The sequence below is a fragment of the Malania oleifera genome, chromosome 5 (assembly GCF_029873635.1).
Source record: "Malania oleifera isolate guangnan ecotype guangnan chromosome 5, ASM2987363v1, whole genome shotgun sequence".
Classification (NCBI taxonomy): domain Eukaryota; kingdom Viridiplantae; phylum Streptophyta; class Magnoliopsida; order Santalales; family Ximeniaceae; genus Malania; species Malania oleifera.
This window is the reverse complement of record NC_080421.1, coordinates 77,581,728-77,599,553: the sequence shown is the minus strand read 5'-3', so window position 1 is coordinate 77,599,553 and position 17,826 is coordinate 77,581,728.

The following is a 17,826-nucleotide window of genomic DNA, read 5'->3' as shown; positions in this document are numbered from 1 at the left end:
CTCCGATGATTTTCCCTTTTGCGTTATCCCCGAATGTTACGAATCCTACTTCCTTAGAAGTGATGGATGCGAACTTGGTCTTATCGCCGGTCATATGCCATGAGCAGCCACTATCCAAGTACCACTTGTCCTTGGATGAAGATGATCTCAAACACACCTACAAGAAAATCTAAGTAACTGACGTGGTCCCCAAATTATGTTGGGTCCAAAGGGGTTAGTGTCTAGATCACCTTTAACTCTCCACACCTTTTTAATTCTTACATGTCTTTTTCTAAGTGGACAGTCAAACTAAATATAACCAATTTGTTTGCATTTAAAACATATCATTCGACACCGAGGATCTTTTTTGGGATTTTGATTTTCGAGTGAAATGACCCAAATAAAGATCAAGTCGTCTCACGTTTTCAATACCATTAAATCCGAGACCTTTTTTGCTAAGAGAGTTTCTTTGGGCCGCAATAAGTTTTTCAAAATTGTGTTGGCTCTCAGTAAATTTATAAACAATTTTGAAGCTATCCTCCAATTTTCTCTCAAGCTCAGCAATTTTCAAATCTCTTTCCTTAAGAATCGAAGCATGAGAATTATTTGCAATTTCAAAAAGTTTTGACCAATTTTCACATTTTTTTTTTCATAACATTATTTGCCTTGGTCATTTTGTTTAGTAATTTAGATATACGAATATATTCATATTACAATTCTTTAAATGTAAGCATGCTATCTGGGTAACGACCTGAAAAATTCATACCATTTTTTTTATACTGTAAAATCATATTACTCTGATACCCCTGATAAAAATTCTACTATAACATCTCAGTCCCAAAGTGGGCCTTGAGAAATACTTGTTCATAAAATAACTCACCTATGCAACGAAAAATATAAGATCATAATACCATAAATACAATGCCAGAATTTCAGTATTTTCCCCAAAATATACATACACATCACTCCAGAAACATCCACCAAACCTCCTAAGATCTACTCAAAAATACATCTCCCTGTAACACTTACCCTACAGACAGGGCAATAAGAACGTCCCCTCTACCTCTGAGCCTGATCTGCTCATCTAGTTGGGTCACCTAAAATATGTTAAATTACTGGGATGAGACGACTCTCAGTAAAACAAAATATGTTATTACCAATGTGTGGCAGCTCAGTTTACATGAATAATATACTATTAAAAAAATGAAACTAAGATGGCATGTAAAATAATATATTGTATAACTCACACCTATGTGGCTTAAAGTACAACAGTTTCTGGACTTTCTATTTAATCATACTTCTTGTAATTATAAATATATCTGCTGTTATTCTGAAAATCTATATATATATATACGCCTCAACCCGGACTACCGAGGAGTCTGTAGTACCTCCCAAGGCACGATCAACTGCTGATAAATCCACACACTATCTGAGATATGTGGTTGCACTCTGATCTAAAATAGCTACGGTATCGTGCTCTGAGAACTGATCTAATCTATCAGGGTCTGATACTGTATAATACTATTCTATATATATATCTTACTATTTTATTATGATTCTATTTCAACTGAAATAACCATAACATTGTAATAACTTATCTGAATAAACTGTAGTATCTGAATAACTGAAGTATCTGACTAACTGAAATATTTGAATAACTAAAATATCTGAATGTTATAGTTCTGAAATCTGTATATCATGGTATTCTGTAAATGTTGTAAAATATTTTTCTGTGCGTATATTGTAAATCATGATATTTTAAATGTTATATAAATTCTGTACTGATCTGTTATTAACTCATGTCACACAACTAAATAAATAGGAATACCCATGAACTATAATATGCATTTTCTGATAATATAAGTAACATATAATCTGTAGAGTTTTTCCTAAAAACACATAATTTAATATTCCAAAATACATATGTTTTACTGGTAAAATTCCTAAAATTACTAGCATAACATATTTCTCTTACCTGACTAACTAGAAGGCATGACTCCAACTATATCCTCACGCCTACAGTATATTAAGCTGAAAGAATATATATTCCCAAAATCAATCAATCCAAACTCAGATAATAACTATATTCAACTTTTCCCCAAGCTCACATATTTCTTTATCCATAAAATTATAAACTACTATTTATTTATCAATATTACCCGAATTTTTGAGGAAACACCCACTGGGATCTTCAACCCATGCATGTGGTGTTTGGAAACCCAAACCCTGAAATTACAATACCCTAGTTTAATCAATTCAAACACTAGTATATTCTCATCTCATACAAAATCTGAGTTCAGCTGATAACTACAAATAGAAACCCTAAAATAACTTACCCTGATTTTGGGATAGTGCCTAAACTTCTCAAACCAAAATTCTGCTCTAGCTAAGTTGTAGAGAATCTCTCCAGGATCATCGTGGTAACTTCTTATCATCGAACCGAAGAAAAATGGGGCCGAAATCTTAGAGAGAATGAGAGAAATCGTAGCTAGAGAGAGAAAATAGAGAGAGAAGTATTTTCCTTGCTGAAAATGTGATTTTTGCACCTATATAGACAGATGGCCACGTGGCTTTGTCGACGAGACACATCGACTCATTGATGAACCGAAGGAGGTAGTTCGTCAATGAAGATGATGAGCTCGTCAACGAACCAAAAGGTGTAAGAACCCGACCCGAGATATGTAGATTGAATAAATGAGAAAGGGTAAAAAGGTAAATTTTTCAGGCTTCATCGACAAAGGCCCTCATACTCTTCGTCGCCAAAATTTAGAGCCTCGTCAACGAAGAGATACTGAACGTGTTGTAAGATATCGGAATAGGGTTCATCGCTAAAGGAGCCGGTTTATCGACGAAATGTATGGATGATTCATCGACGAAGGTGCCATCTCATAGACGAGGTTGGTCGGGTCAAAAGGGCTATAAATATCCTATTTCATTGCTTCATAGCTAAGTAAGCTAAAATTCTCTCTCTCTCTCTCTCTCTCTCTCTCTCTCTCTCTCTCTCTCTCTCTCTCTCTCTCTCTCTCTCTCCCTTTGATTCTTCGTTGTTTGTCATTTGATTCGATGATCCGATGTTACTGCGTGGATTAGGGAAGGAATCTCTTTGAGAATAGTGTACCAGATCTTCGTTTCGGGGATTTTCAGATTTTGACCCCAAAACCAAGTTACCAAGGTAAGGGTCTGATTTCAGTTTTATTTCAGTTTATCTGTAGTAGTAAGAATTATAGTGAAGTATAATTCTTAGATGTTTAGGATTTGGTGTCTCGGCTTGTAGTTTTGGGGTCGTAGAGTTCGTATTTTGGTATTCGGGAAAAGGTAAGAGAATTCTATTTATATCAGTTTATTTTTGAAATCGAGATTGGCAAACCTGTAGTTTACGATCATATGTATGTTTTGATTACTTATTTGGGAAAATCTAACGGGTGAAAATGGAGGATTTTTGGGTTACAATTTTTAAGAAAATTTGGGGGTTTCGGGTATCATCTCTATTTTGTTGTAGAGACCATATGTTGTATTAAAACTGTAGTATTGAGATGATTGTACCCACATTTGTATTAAACTGTATTCTTGAACTGAAAATGATAGGATTTGTTGTATACAAAATAAGTGTGGAATGAACTGTTGTATGTAAAATGTTCCAGGTTTTGTAAAAATAGCTAAGGTTGGCTAATTACCGTACGCTGATGAGTATAGAGACATGAGTTCCAAAATTGTTTCAGTCTTTGTAAATCAGCTAGGGGTGGCTAATTATCGTACGTTGACACCATGTCTCAGCTAATTACCATGGGTGAGAGTGACCGGCTCTATATACGAGGATGTGAAATATCGCTTGTTCTTTTCGGCTAGTCACTGATGGGTGTGAGCTACACCATACTGGCAACAATATTGCTATGAGGCTTCGGTTATTACAGGGTATCAGGTGCTTAAGTGTGACGACACTGACCGTATGTTTGGTATTGTATGTACTGGAATAGATTTGTGAAAAATAGTGGAATTGTATTGAATTGTATTGTATTGTATTGTATTGTGTTATGTTTTATGCCGAAATAACACTCGTATGTCACACACTGATATAACCTGCTTTCTTCCTTACTGAGAGGTGTCTCACCCCAAATATGCAAATATTTTTTAGGTCCTTTGGATAGCCGAAACTAGCATCCTAGCTTTCGGAAGCGGGGGTGTCGGTTCGCTGCGTTTAGTACCTGTGTAAGTATGAATTTTGTAACTGGGTTGTCATTGTTGGCTTTTGTAGACAACTGGAGTATGTACTATAATTTTGAGAACGTATATTCTAGTTCTGTATAAACTCTGGTATGGTTTGATATATGTATAGAAAGGACATTTTCTGCTGCGTATTTGATGAGTATGGATATGTATGTGAAGGAGTATAGGGTTTACATGTACCCCACGGGGTTGGACCCTCATTCAGTATTGTATCATGTATGTTTAATTGATACAGAGACATGTTAGATTATTATATTCACAGCTAGGACCCATCTGCGGGTTTGGGGCGTGACAAAGGTTCTGAATTTCCCCTCTTGGTATCTCTTCATCTACGAGACACTGAGACTCATCCACAAACCATACAGGGGAGTTCATCGACGAAACCAGGACATTCATTGACGAACCCTGTTGTGTCCTTTTCGAATCTTCCTTTCTCTCTATTATTTAATTGTTATTATTTTCCGAGTCTCTACAATCAAAATCACAATCATCATCAAAATAATATAAAGATAAGGAGCAAGAAGATAATACCTCATCATCCCATGCCATCAGGCACAAGTTAGCAATCTCCAAGTCACTACAATATGAATCTGAATTGCTGCTGTTTTATTTATCCCATGAGTGTCTGCTTTCATGACTTTCTTCTTTTTCCTAGACTCCTTTTTCAGCAACGAGCAATCAGGTTTGATATGCCTGACCTTTTTGCAATTATAGCATATGGGAGTATTTGATTTTTCTTTTCTTTTACTAGGCTCTCCCTTCTCAGATACTGAATCTATAAACTTTCTGTATGGCCTACAGTTCTTTCTGAAGAACCTATTGAATTTCCTGGTTAGCATGGCCTTTCGGATTGACCAATGCTCCTGCAGCATTTATGGACTCGCTGAACAGGGTGTTCCACGAGTATCTGAATCAATTTTTGGTCGCTTTCATTGACGACATCCTGGTTTATTCAAGGAGTCCTGAGGAACATGCAATTCATTTGAAGTTGGTACTTTAGGTACTCAGGGAGAAGAAGTTGTTTGCAAATTTTAAGAAGTGCGAGTTCTGGTTAGAGCAAGTGGCATTCCTAGGGCATGTAGTGTCCATAGAAGGGGTATTAGTGGACCCGAGTAAAATAGAAGTGGTAGTGAACTGGACGAGACCGAAGAATGTTCAGGAGGTCAAGAGTTTTCTGGGTCTTGCAGAATACTACTAACGATTCGTAGTAGGGTTCTCCAGACTATCAGGTCCATTAACATGACTCACGAGGAAGAACGTAAAGTTTGAATGGACTAATAAGTGTGATTAGAGTTTCCAGGAACTGAAGCAACGACTGGTTACTGCACCAGTGTTGACCATTCCATCAGGGGATGGTGGATTTGTAATCTTTAGTGATGCATCTAAGAAGAGTCTCGGGTGTGTTCTAATGCAACAAGAAAAGGAAATTGCTTATGCTTCTCGACAACTCAAGGAGTACGAGAAGAAATACCCAACACACGATATGGAATTAGTAGTAGTAGTGTATGCATTGAAGATCATGAGGCATTACCTGTACGGTGAAAGGTGCGATATTTTTACTGATCATAAAAGTCTTAAATATTTTTTTCACCCAGAATGAGCTGAACATGAGGTAGATGGGATGGTTGGAGCTGATAAAGGACTATAATTGTACCATTAGTTACCACCCAGGAAAAGCTAACGTGGTAGTTGATGCTCTGAGTCGAAAGTCAGTGGATGCGTCAGTCTCAACAGTGGGTGTTCAGCATCATATTGGTATGGACCTGGAAAGGTTAGGTATAAAACTAGTGGAAGGAAATCATTAGATTTTCATTACTAACTTGATGGTACAGCTGACCTTACGGGAAAGGATCAGAACAGCTCAGACGAAAGATTCAGAGCTAGTAGAGGTTATGGAGGGAGTGCAGAATGGGTTGAAACCATTTCAACATCTCGGATGATGGGATGTTGAGATTCCATACTAGGGTCTGCGTACCGAATGACGTCAAGATCAAGCGGGTCATTCTAGAGGAGGCACATCATTCGCTCTACACAGTACATCCAGGAAGTACGAAGATGTTCATGGATTTGTGAGAATCTTTCTGATGGTCTAATATGAAAAGAAAGATCGCTCGTTTCGTAGAGTAGTGCCTGATATGCTAACAGGCGAAGGCCGAGCACCAGAGGCCAGCAGGCTCGTTGCAACCACTTTTTATCCTTAAATGGAAATGGGAGCACATTTCCATGGACTTTGTCACGGGTTTGCCATCAGCACTTCACGGGCATAATGCAATTTGAGTTGTGGTTGACAGATTAAACGAAGACAGCCCATTTCATCCTGGTTAAAGTCAGTTGTTCCATGGATAGGTTGGCAAAGCTATATGTTCAGGAAATTGTTAGATTGCATAGGGTACCAGTGTCTATTGTTTCAGATAGTGATCCACGATTTACTTCCCAATTCTAGAAGAGTCTTCACGAAGCGTTAGGATCACAACTCGCATTCAGTATAACGTTTCATCTGCAGACGGATGGACAGTCATAGAGGACCATCAAGATCTTAAAGGATATGTTACAGGCGTGTGTACTAGATTTCGGTGGCAGTTAGATCAGATATCCATCATTAGTTGAGTTCTCCTACAACAATAGTTATTAGGCCAACATTGGGATAGCACCGTATAAAGCACTAGATGGTCGAGATGCCAATCTCCATTGTATTGGGATGAGGTCGATGAGTGGCAGATTTTAGGGCTAGAGTTTGTCCAGTAGGCCGCTGAGAAGGTCCAGGTTATCAAGGAGAGAATAAAAACAGCTCAAAGTCAGCAGAAGAGTTATGCGGATACTCGCCAACGAGATCTGAAGTTCGAGATAGGTGATGTCATATTTTTTAAGATTGCACTGATGAAAGGTGTATTATAGTGACCCGAAGAATAATAGCATTTTAATAATAAGAGGGAGAGAAAATAGATACAGAAATAGAAGGAGGCCGTAGACTTTGTCGACGAACGCGATGCATTTTGGAGAATAAAATAAATTCAAGAAATTACAAGGACTCATCGACGAATACAGGGCTTCGTCGACGAATACAGGGCTTCGTCAACGAATTTTATGAAAGACTTGTCGACGAGGTGACACGTCTCTTCGACGAATTTGGCAGTATAAAAGGAGGGAAACCAAGATATTTGTCATTCCTCACGCCCCTCTCTCTCCTCTCTCTCTCTCTCTCTCTCTCTCTACGATCCGAAGCTACCACGACACTCCTAACAAAGTTCTCTGCAAATCTTCCGGAGTGGATCGTCGAGAAAACAGAGTTGAATTTCGTCCCAAATTCAAGTTAAGGTCTTTTAGTCCCTTTTAGGCCTTATGACAGTTATAGAAAATAATGTAGGCGGAGAAATACTGATATTATGTTCTGGCATATGTTGGTTTAAGGGTGTTTTGTAGGAGGCCCTACAGTAGTGAGGCTAGTATTCCGTAGGGGCTTCCTAGTAGTCAGGTAAGGGAAATATGCTATGCTAGGTATTTCTTAAAATATAATACAGTTTAGTTAATTATTTAATTATGTATTTGGTATGGTGTGGCTTGTGAATATGTACATGGTACGAGGATATGTTTTACGAATTTAGTTTCACGATTTTACGAATTTCAGTATTATGATTATACAAATTTCAGTACCATGATTTTATGGATTATAGTACCATGATTATACGGATCTCAGTACCATAATACATGAATATCAGTATTATAATTATGCAGTTTCAATGTATGATTATTCAGTTTTCAGTATTATGACATATGAATTACAGTACAGTTATGCAGCATCATGGTTATTACGAATACTTCAGAATCATGGTAAATCAGATAGATATGTATAGAAATATATTATATGATATCAAACCCTGTTGGACTGCAGCTACAGAGCATGGTACCGTTGCTATAGATACTATGTTACTTTATGAGTACAACCACCTATTCAGATAATACGTAGTAAAGTTGACCACCTAGCCCTTGAAGAGGTTAGACTCTCCATCCAGATATGGGTTAAGGTGGGTAGGTCGACTGATGGAGTTCAGTGATTTATTCCTGGTTGGCCAGCCAGGGTAAATCCAACCTACGGGCCGCACAACCTTGTCATGATGGGGCATATCATGACACAGATAGCCACAAGGAACAGTCTCAGTTACTATTACATACGTACGGATTTACAGAAACAGAGACCCTACTTATGTACACTAGAAGTATTTTGAATTAAAACCTAAAATACTGTTATATTAAGCAACATGGAAAGAGGTGGTGTATTTTATTATTTATACTATACTTTTACATTCAATTATTCATGCTTATATGAAAACAAATTTCATGATATATAGTAGCTCATTTGCCACACACTAGTAATAGCATATTTCTTCTTACTGAGCTTTGGCTCATCCCAATGTTGAAACATTTTTCAGGTGATCCAGGTAGGCGAGCAGATCAGGCTCGCAAATAGAGGGGCGTCTGTAGTGCCCTGTCAGAGAGTGAGTATCATTTTTGGGAACGTTTTTGTATAGCCCTCACCAGTTGAGGATATTTTGGGAATACAGTTATATTTGTATATATTGGAAAACATTTTAGAACTCTGGTATTGTATGTAATGATTTATGGTTATGTTACATGATTTCCGCTTCTTACTGCTTAGGTTTTAGTTGGGTTTACCCCCAGCATGGTATCAGAGCATGTAGAATATTAGTGTAAAAAAAATATCTAGTTAAGCAGGTCATTACACGTATAGGATAGAATTACCCCAACACTATCTAGGATTCACGACGTTTTCCACATATCCATGCTTAGGAGGTATGTTCTGGATCCTTCGCATGTGATCAGTTACGAGTCTTTGGAGCTTGAGGACACATTAGCATATGAGGAGATATTGGTACAGATCCTAGATCGTAAAGAGCAGGAGCTACGTACGAAGAGAATTCTGTTGGTAAAGGTATTGTGGCATAATCATGCAGTAAAGGAAGCTTCATGGGAGTTAGAGTTAGAGATATGTCAGAAGTATCCACAGTTATTTAGAGATGCTTAGAGCTAGACAGGTGAGTAAAGTGGTAAGAAAATGTGATCGGATACTATATATATACATACTATACTCTTTATATTATTTTCATTATATTTCCAAAATAACCATAACACTATATTGTTGTACTGTAAATAATGTAATATCTGTAACATCTTGATGCTATAACTGTGTAATCCGTGTGTACTTCTTTCTATATAATCTGTCTGTACTTCCTTTCTGTATAATCAAAGTGTTATGGCATTTACGAAAACATAACTTTCTATATACACTATATATACTGTTCTAAATATATATATATATATAACTGTCTATGTAATCATCTGAAATAAATTGTATATGTATACAAATTCTGTCTGTATAAAATCTGCAATTATCTAACTATATTTGTATAACTTGAAATATTGAAAAACTACATAAAACTTCATATCAATATCATATACTCAGGCCGCACATGCTTTAAAAATTCATATCCTGTATAATATTTGGTATACATACATACATATATAAAATTTCTGATAATGTAAGTAAATCTCTTAGCATAACATATTTCCTTTACCTTGTCTTTGAAAAACCCCAACTGTACTCTATCCCGATACCTGCAGTGTTCTCCACTCAACACCCTGAAAATCAAATCCTCCAGAAAAAAACATCAGTATTTCTTCGTGTATTATATTTCTTTTAATTGAGGGAAAGACAAATATTGAACAAAATGTCTTACCCTGAGATTGGGACGAAATTCAAACCAATAGCTTCGTGGTAGCCTTGCAGAGAACTTTGCCAAGAGCGTCATGGTAGCCTTAGATCTTCGATCCGGTGAGAAACTGGCCCAGAATCGAAGAGAGAAGGGGAGAGGGGCGTAGAGAAAGAAAAAGGAGATTGCTTGTGCCAGTTTTTCATAAAAAAATCAGGGTTTTCACTATTTATAAAGCCAGATTCATCGATGAGACACGTCACCTCATCGACGAGTCCTTTAATAATTTCATCGACGAACTTCCCCCCTCGTCGACGAATTTCAGACTATCCAAAAACCCTTCTCGGTATCTTCTCGTCGACGAGTATGCGCTCGTCGACGAATTCCTTGTGTCCTTCGATGAGGCCCTATATAAGAATTCCAAGTTATTATCTCCAAAATGCAATGTCACGTTCGTCGACGAAGCCTACTGCCTCCTTCTGTTCCTATTTCCATTTCCCTCTCTTTTTATTATTTAAATACCATTATTTTTTGGGTCATTACATTCTCCCCTCCTTATAAAATTTCGTCCTCGAAATTTACTATCCGTATCTCCATCTATTATCCCATAAAGGCAAATGGTCTACTTATTTTATTGCCTACCCTCACTTGTGGCGGAGGAATACCGTGGTTGCATTTATGTTATGGGATATTACACATATAAAAACTAAAAACTATGTACTAACTAAAATCAATACATGTACCTGCAAAAGAAACTTATCTAACTATTATACTTTACCTGATTACCTCTATACCTCCTAGAATAACTGCGGGTATTTCTGTCTGATCTGCTCCTCAAGCTCCCAAGAAGCTTCCTCTATGGTGTGATTCCTCCACAAAAACTTTAACTAACTGTATTTCTTTAGTGTGTAAAGTCTGAATCTTTCTGTCCAAAATCTGTACTGGTACTTCTTCATATGCCAATGAATCCTTAAGCTCTATCTCTGCATAGCTAATGATGTGGGATGGGTTTGGGACGTATTTCCTTAACATAGCAATATGAAACACGTCATAAATTCGAGCCAAAGCTGGCGGCAAAGCTAGCTTATAGGCAACTGACCCTATTCTCTCCAGTATCTCAAAAGGGCCAATATACCTAGGGCTCAACTTGCCCTTCTTTCCAAACCTCATAACTCCTTTCAAAGGAGCTATCTTGAAAAATACTCTATCTCCCACATCAAACTCTAACTCTCGGCGGTGAGTATCTGCGTAACTTTTCTGCCAACTTTGTGCTATACTGATTCTTTCTTTAATTAATCGGACCTTGTTGGATGCCTGTTGTATTATATCTGGACCTAAAACTCGCCTTTCAACTACTTTATCCTTGAAAAGAGGAGAACGACATCTCCTACCATATAATGCCTCGTATGGTGCCATGTCGATGTTAGCCTGATAACTATTATTGTAAGTAAACTCGACTAACGGCATAAAATCAATCCAACTGCCTCCAAAATCAAGCACACAAGCACGAAGCATATCCTCAAGCAGTCTGACCATCTGTCTGGGGATGGAAAGCAGTGCTGAATGCTAATTGTGTACCCATAGCCTCCTGAAAACTCGTCCAAAATCGTGAAGTGAACCGAGGATCTCAGTTTGAGACTATGGATATCGGCACACCATGGATGCGAACTATCTCCTAAACATAAATTTCTGCCATTTTGTCCATGGAATAGCTGACTTTAATAGGGATAAACTGGGCAGTCTTTGTCAAATGATCAACAACTACCCAAATTGCATTCAATCCCTGCCGCACTGGTGGTAACCCCATAACGAAATCCATAGACACGTAGTCCCACTTCCATTCTAAAATAGACAACGGCTGTTAACACTGGACCCACTGATTTTCTGCTCAGAGCATCAGCTACCACATTCGCTTTCCCCGGGTGGTAACTAATGGTGCAATCGTAATCTTTAATAAGTTCTAGCCACCTTGTTTGTCTTATATTTAGCTATTTATGAGTGAAGTAATATTTTAGACTCTTGTGATCCGTGAAAATCTTACACTTCCCTCCATATAAATAATGCCTCTAGATCTTGAGAGCATATACCACTGCAGCTAACTCCAAATCATGCACAAGATAATTTTTATCATATTCTTTAAACTACCTAGACACATATGCAATAACCCTGTTGTGCTGCATTAACACGCATCCAAGACCCTTCAAAGAGGCATCACTGTATATTACAAATTCATCCTCCCCTAAAGGAATAGCCAATACTGGAGTTGAAACTAACCGCCGCTTTAACTCCTGAAAACTGTGCTCACAGTCGTCGGTCCAGTCAAACTTTACATTTTTTCTCGTAAGTCGTGTTAATGGACCTAATAGTCTGGAGAAACCATCCACAAAACGCCGGTAATAACCTGCTAATCCCAGAAAACTCCTGACTTCCTGAACATTTGCTAACCTTTCCCAACTCACCACAGATTCTATCTTACTCAGATCAACTGATATTCCTATTTTTGAGATCACATGGCCAAGAAAAGTAACCTGTCTTAACTAGAACTCACATTTCTTGAATTTTGCATATAATTTCCTTTCCCTTAATACCAGCAATACCAGTCTCAAATAATGCTCGTGCTCCTCAAAACTCCTTAAATAAACCAGTATATCATCAATAAACACAACCAAAAACTAATCCAAATACTAGTGAAACACCCGATTCATCAAATCCATGAATACTGCTAGTGCATTAGTCAACCCAAATGGCATCACTAAGAATTCGTAATGCCCGTATCTCGTACGAAATGTGGTCTTCGAAATATCTTCTGCTCTAACTTTCACCTGATGGTAGCCTGACCGCAGATCAATTTTAGAGTAAACTTGGGTCCCGTGGAGTTGATCAAATAAATCATCGATATTAGGGAGACGATATTTTTTCTTAACTGTTAGTTTATTGATCTCCCTATAATCCATACACAGTCTCATGGTCCCATCTTTCTTTTTCACGAACAGAACTGGCACTCCCCAAGGCGACACAATTGGCTTGATAAAACCCTTGTCCAGCAATTCCTGTAGCCGATCTTTTAATTCTCTCAACTCAAATGGAGCCATACGATATGGTACTTTAGATATTGGCGCAGATCCCGGCAACAGGTCTATAGTGAACTCAATCTCATGATCAAGTGGCAAACTAGGTAATTCTTCTGGAAATACATCTAGGAATTCCCTCACTACTGGTATGACAATTTGTCTCAATTCTTCTTTTGGTGATTCTTTTATGTATGTGACATACCCCTGGCAACCACCTTATAGCAGTCCCCTCACCTGAATAGCCGACACTAGTTGTGGCGAGGCACGCACACTTGAACCCACAAATCTAAATTCTAGCTCACCCGGGGGTCTGAAAATCACTTCTTTTTTATGGTAATCAATGCTAGCGTGATAAATAGCTAACCAATCCATGCCCAGTATCACATGAAATCCCTGCATATCCAAGACCACAAGATCAGCTAATAGCACTCTCTCCTGAATATTTATTGAAAAATTCCGAAGTACCCTCCTGCATCTAACCACAGATCCCACCAGCGTGCCCACAGACAGTTCTATATCTAATGATTGTGTCTTTATTCCAGCTATTTTCACATATCCCTCCAATATAAAAGAGTGGGTGGCACCTGTATCAAACAAAACAATCATTTTATATGGTCAAGCAGTAAGAGTACCTACGACAGCGTCTCCAGCTGTCTCAACATCTCCCGATGTCAATGCATAGACCCTCGCCGGCGCAGTGTTCATATGCTGACCATCGCGGGGTGCCTAATATCCACCTCGAAACAGTCTAGGAGCCTGTGCATAATTTGATGGCATCTGACAGAATCAAACCATATGACTGGGTCTCCCGCATCGATAACAAACATTTTCCCCCAGTCGGCACTCACCAGGATGTCTTCGCCCGCATCTAGGACAAATGACAGGAAGCTGTCCGCCCTAAAATCCTACATGCTCTACCATCTGTCTTTGGCCTCTGCCAAATCTACTCCCTCTCCAAGGGCCTCAGCTAGGACCCTCCTGATAACTCAAGGGTGCAGTCCTCTTCCTATGACTCTATGCCTCTGTGTCTCAGGGCAAACTTTCCTTTGCTATAATAGCCCTGATAACCAACTCTGAGAAGTCTTGGATCCTCAGTACTGCCACCTACCTATAAATATCACGCCTCAAGTTTCTCTCAAACATTCTAGCCTTCTTCACTTCGTCTAGGACAATATAGGGGTAGAAACGCGATAGCTCGATAAATCTCGCAGCGTACTACTGGACAGTCAATGACCCCTCGGATAGACTCAGAAACTCTTGTACTTGAGCATCTCTAACTGAAGTAGGATAATATCTATCAAAGAACATGTCCCTGAATCAGGCCCAGGTCATCGGCACTGGTATCGCTCTCTGCTCCTCCAATAGTCTCGTGGCTGACCATCATCTCTCGGCCTCCCCCGCCAACCTATATGTAGCATATAAGACCCTCTGCTTATCGGCGCAGTGGAGTACTATCATAATCTTCTCCACCTCATGTATCCAATTCTCAGCAACTACAGGATCAGCCGCTCTAAGAAAGGCCAGCAGATTCATCTTCATAAATCTCTATGGTACATCCCTAAACTAGAGATGGACCCCGCTGCTCTCTAGAGCTCCGTGCTATCTCAGCCATAACCTGCTGAGCCACACCACGTAGCACAGCATCGGAATCTCCACCTCCTGCGCCAGAAGGTCCAGCTCCATCATCCCCACTGGCGTGAGTGCTACTGCCTCCTGGTTCCATCCTGCAAACATATAGAACAACGTTTTTAGAATCCTATTTCCCACACAGATCTAGCTTATTTCCTTTAACTAAAACCTCAAATTCATTATCGACTTTTCCCCTTAATCCTATCCCACAATCCAATCCTGCAACCTAAACACATGACTCGTCAACAGTTTACTATGATTTTCCTGGAATCGTCACCCCAAGGAAAACACAGAAACAATCACGAAATCTTGTATCCAGATCACTAAACAAAACCTCAAATTTTTTTTCCTATATTCTGGTATTGTTTTCCGATGCACTCTAAAGTCTACAAAACCTTGCAACCTAGGCTCTGATACCAAATTGTAACGTCCTCAAAATCCTCACTATTTTTTTTTATAATAATAATAACAGATTACTCCAATATTTAAATATAATGGACACCCCTAAGTAGTAGAAAACATAATCACATAACCACATATACATATCTATATACAACACCAGAATTCAATATTTGCAACCATAGCTACATAATACTTCTCTCTCTCCAGTGTCAACCACCCCAAAAATACAAAACCCTACACAAAAACTTACCCTATAACTAGGGTGACCAGGGGATCTCTATCCGCGAGCCTGATCTGCTCGCCTAGCTGGCTCACCTGAAAAATGTTAAAGTAATGGGGTGAGTCGACGCTCAGTAAGTGGAAATATGCTATTACTAGTGTGTGGTAACCGAGTCATAAAACTATAACATTAATATATATAAAACTGCATGATCTAGAAAATCTATAAAACACATGTATAGTAGTTTAAAACATTTATATCATCTGAACTTTCTATCATTCATAATGCTATATCATACTATATACAACAAAATCTATAAAACTGTATACATATAAATAACTGTGCTCTTTCCCTGGGACTCTGTATGTCATGATTTAACCCCTCATGACAGGGTTGCGTGGCCCGTAGGCGGGACTTAACCCGGTTGGCCTTCCAGGTAAGTCACTATACTCTACACTACTCCAGTCCGGCCAAAACTGCATACACTTCTAAGCTCGGGACTGGCTGCTACCTCGTCAAACTAGCCCCCTCCACCCAGCGAACTGGGGAGCTGCATACTCTCCGAGCACGATCGACGATACCCACACACTATCTGAGATATGTGGTTGCACTATATCTATATCTAGCAACGGTACCGTGCTCTGTATTCTATGTCTGTATTGTATCTGTCTGTAATCTTTCTGCAGAGATCTGATACTATATATATACATACTATACTCTTTATATTATTTTCATTATATTTCCAAAATAACCATAACACTATATTGTTGTGCTATAAATACGATAATATTTGTAGCATCTTGATGTTATAACTGTGTAATCCATCTGTACTTTCTTTCTATATAATCTGTCTGTACTTCCTTTCTGTATAATCAAAGTGTTATGGCATTTAGGAAAACATAACTTTCTATATACACTATATATACTGTTCTAAATAAATATTTGTATACTAATATATATATATATATATATATATATAATTGTCTATGTGATCATCTGAAATAAACTGTATATGTATACAAATTCTGTCTGTATAAAATCTGCAATTATCTAACTATATCTGTATAACTTGAAATACTGAAAAACTACATAAAACTCCATATCAATATCATATACTCAGGCCGCACATGCTTTAAAAATTCATATCATGTATAATATTTGGTATACATACATACATATATAAAATTTCTGATAACGTAAGTAAATCTCCTAGCATAACATATTTCCCTTACCTTGTCTCTGAAAAGCCCCAACTGTACTCTAGCCCGATACCTGCAGGGTTCTCCACTCAACACCCTGAAAATCAAAACCTCAAGAACTAAACATCAGTATTTCTTTGTGTATTGTATTTCTTATAACTGAGGGAAAGACAAATACTGAACAAAATGTCTTACCCTGAGATTGGGACGAAATCCAAACCAACTTCTCCAACGATCAGCTCCGGCAGACTTGTAGAGAATTTCGCCAAGAGCGTCGTGGTAGCCTTAGATCTTCGATCCAGTGAGAAATGGGCCCATAATTGAAGAGAGAAGGGGAGAAGGGCATAGAGAGAGAAAAAGGAGATTACTTGCGCCATTTCTTCATCAAAAATCATGGTTTTCACTATTTATAGAGCTGGATTCGTCGACGAGACACGTCACCTCGTCGACAAGTCCTTTAATAATTTCATCGACGAACTTCCCCCCATCGTCAACAAGGTCCCCTTATGCGCTCGTTGACGAATTCCCTGTGTTCGTCAATGAGGCCCTATATGAGAATTCCAAGTTATTATCTCCAAAATGCAATGTCGTCGACAAAGCCTACTGTCTCCTTCTGTTCCTGTTTCCATTTCCCTATCTCTTTATTTTTTAAATACCATTATTTTTCGGGTCATTACAGGATCAATCAAATATAGGCGGCCTACAACAAAAATATTTCATATTTGTAAGAGGAAATTTGGTCACTTGATGAAGCAAAAAGCAAGTTATAGTTGCTCTATCTAGTGCTGAATCTGAGTTCTGAGGAATGGTTAAGGCAGTATATGAATTATTATATATCCATAATTTATTAGAATATCTGAATATTAAGCGTGACAGCCCAATGAAGCTATATTGCGATAACATGGCAGCTTGTGATATTGCCCACAACCCAATTCAGCACGATCAAACCAAACATTTGGAAGTTTCTGTTGACCTTATAGGTCATACCCTGGTTTTGATAATGACAAATACAATTGTATTTAATAAATATCTAGTTCATGTGCAGGTTCATATTAGCATATCTTCAGTGGCACGTGAAAAGCTTAAAGACTTGAAGACAATTTCATACTCTTAATTGTAATAGTTTTTAAATGAAATTTGTCTGTAATAAGGGTTTTCAGTTTGTAATAAGCTCACACACATCACATGCATGATTTAATTTGCAAGCTCAAACCGAACCATAGAAAGACCTTAGGGTGAACCATCGGTCGACCGGCACCAGAGTTTTTCGGTGTTTCCAAATTGGACCCAAGTGACCTTAGGACACTCACTTTTGCACTTGTATGTAATAGGCACTTGAATAGGGTTTGAATGTTGCAAGAAGGGACCGAAATGCA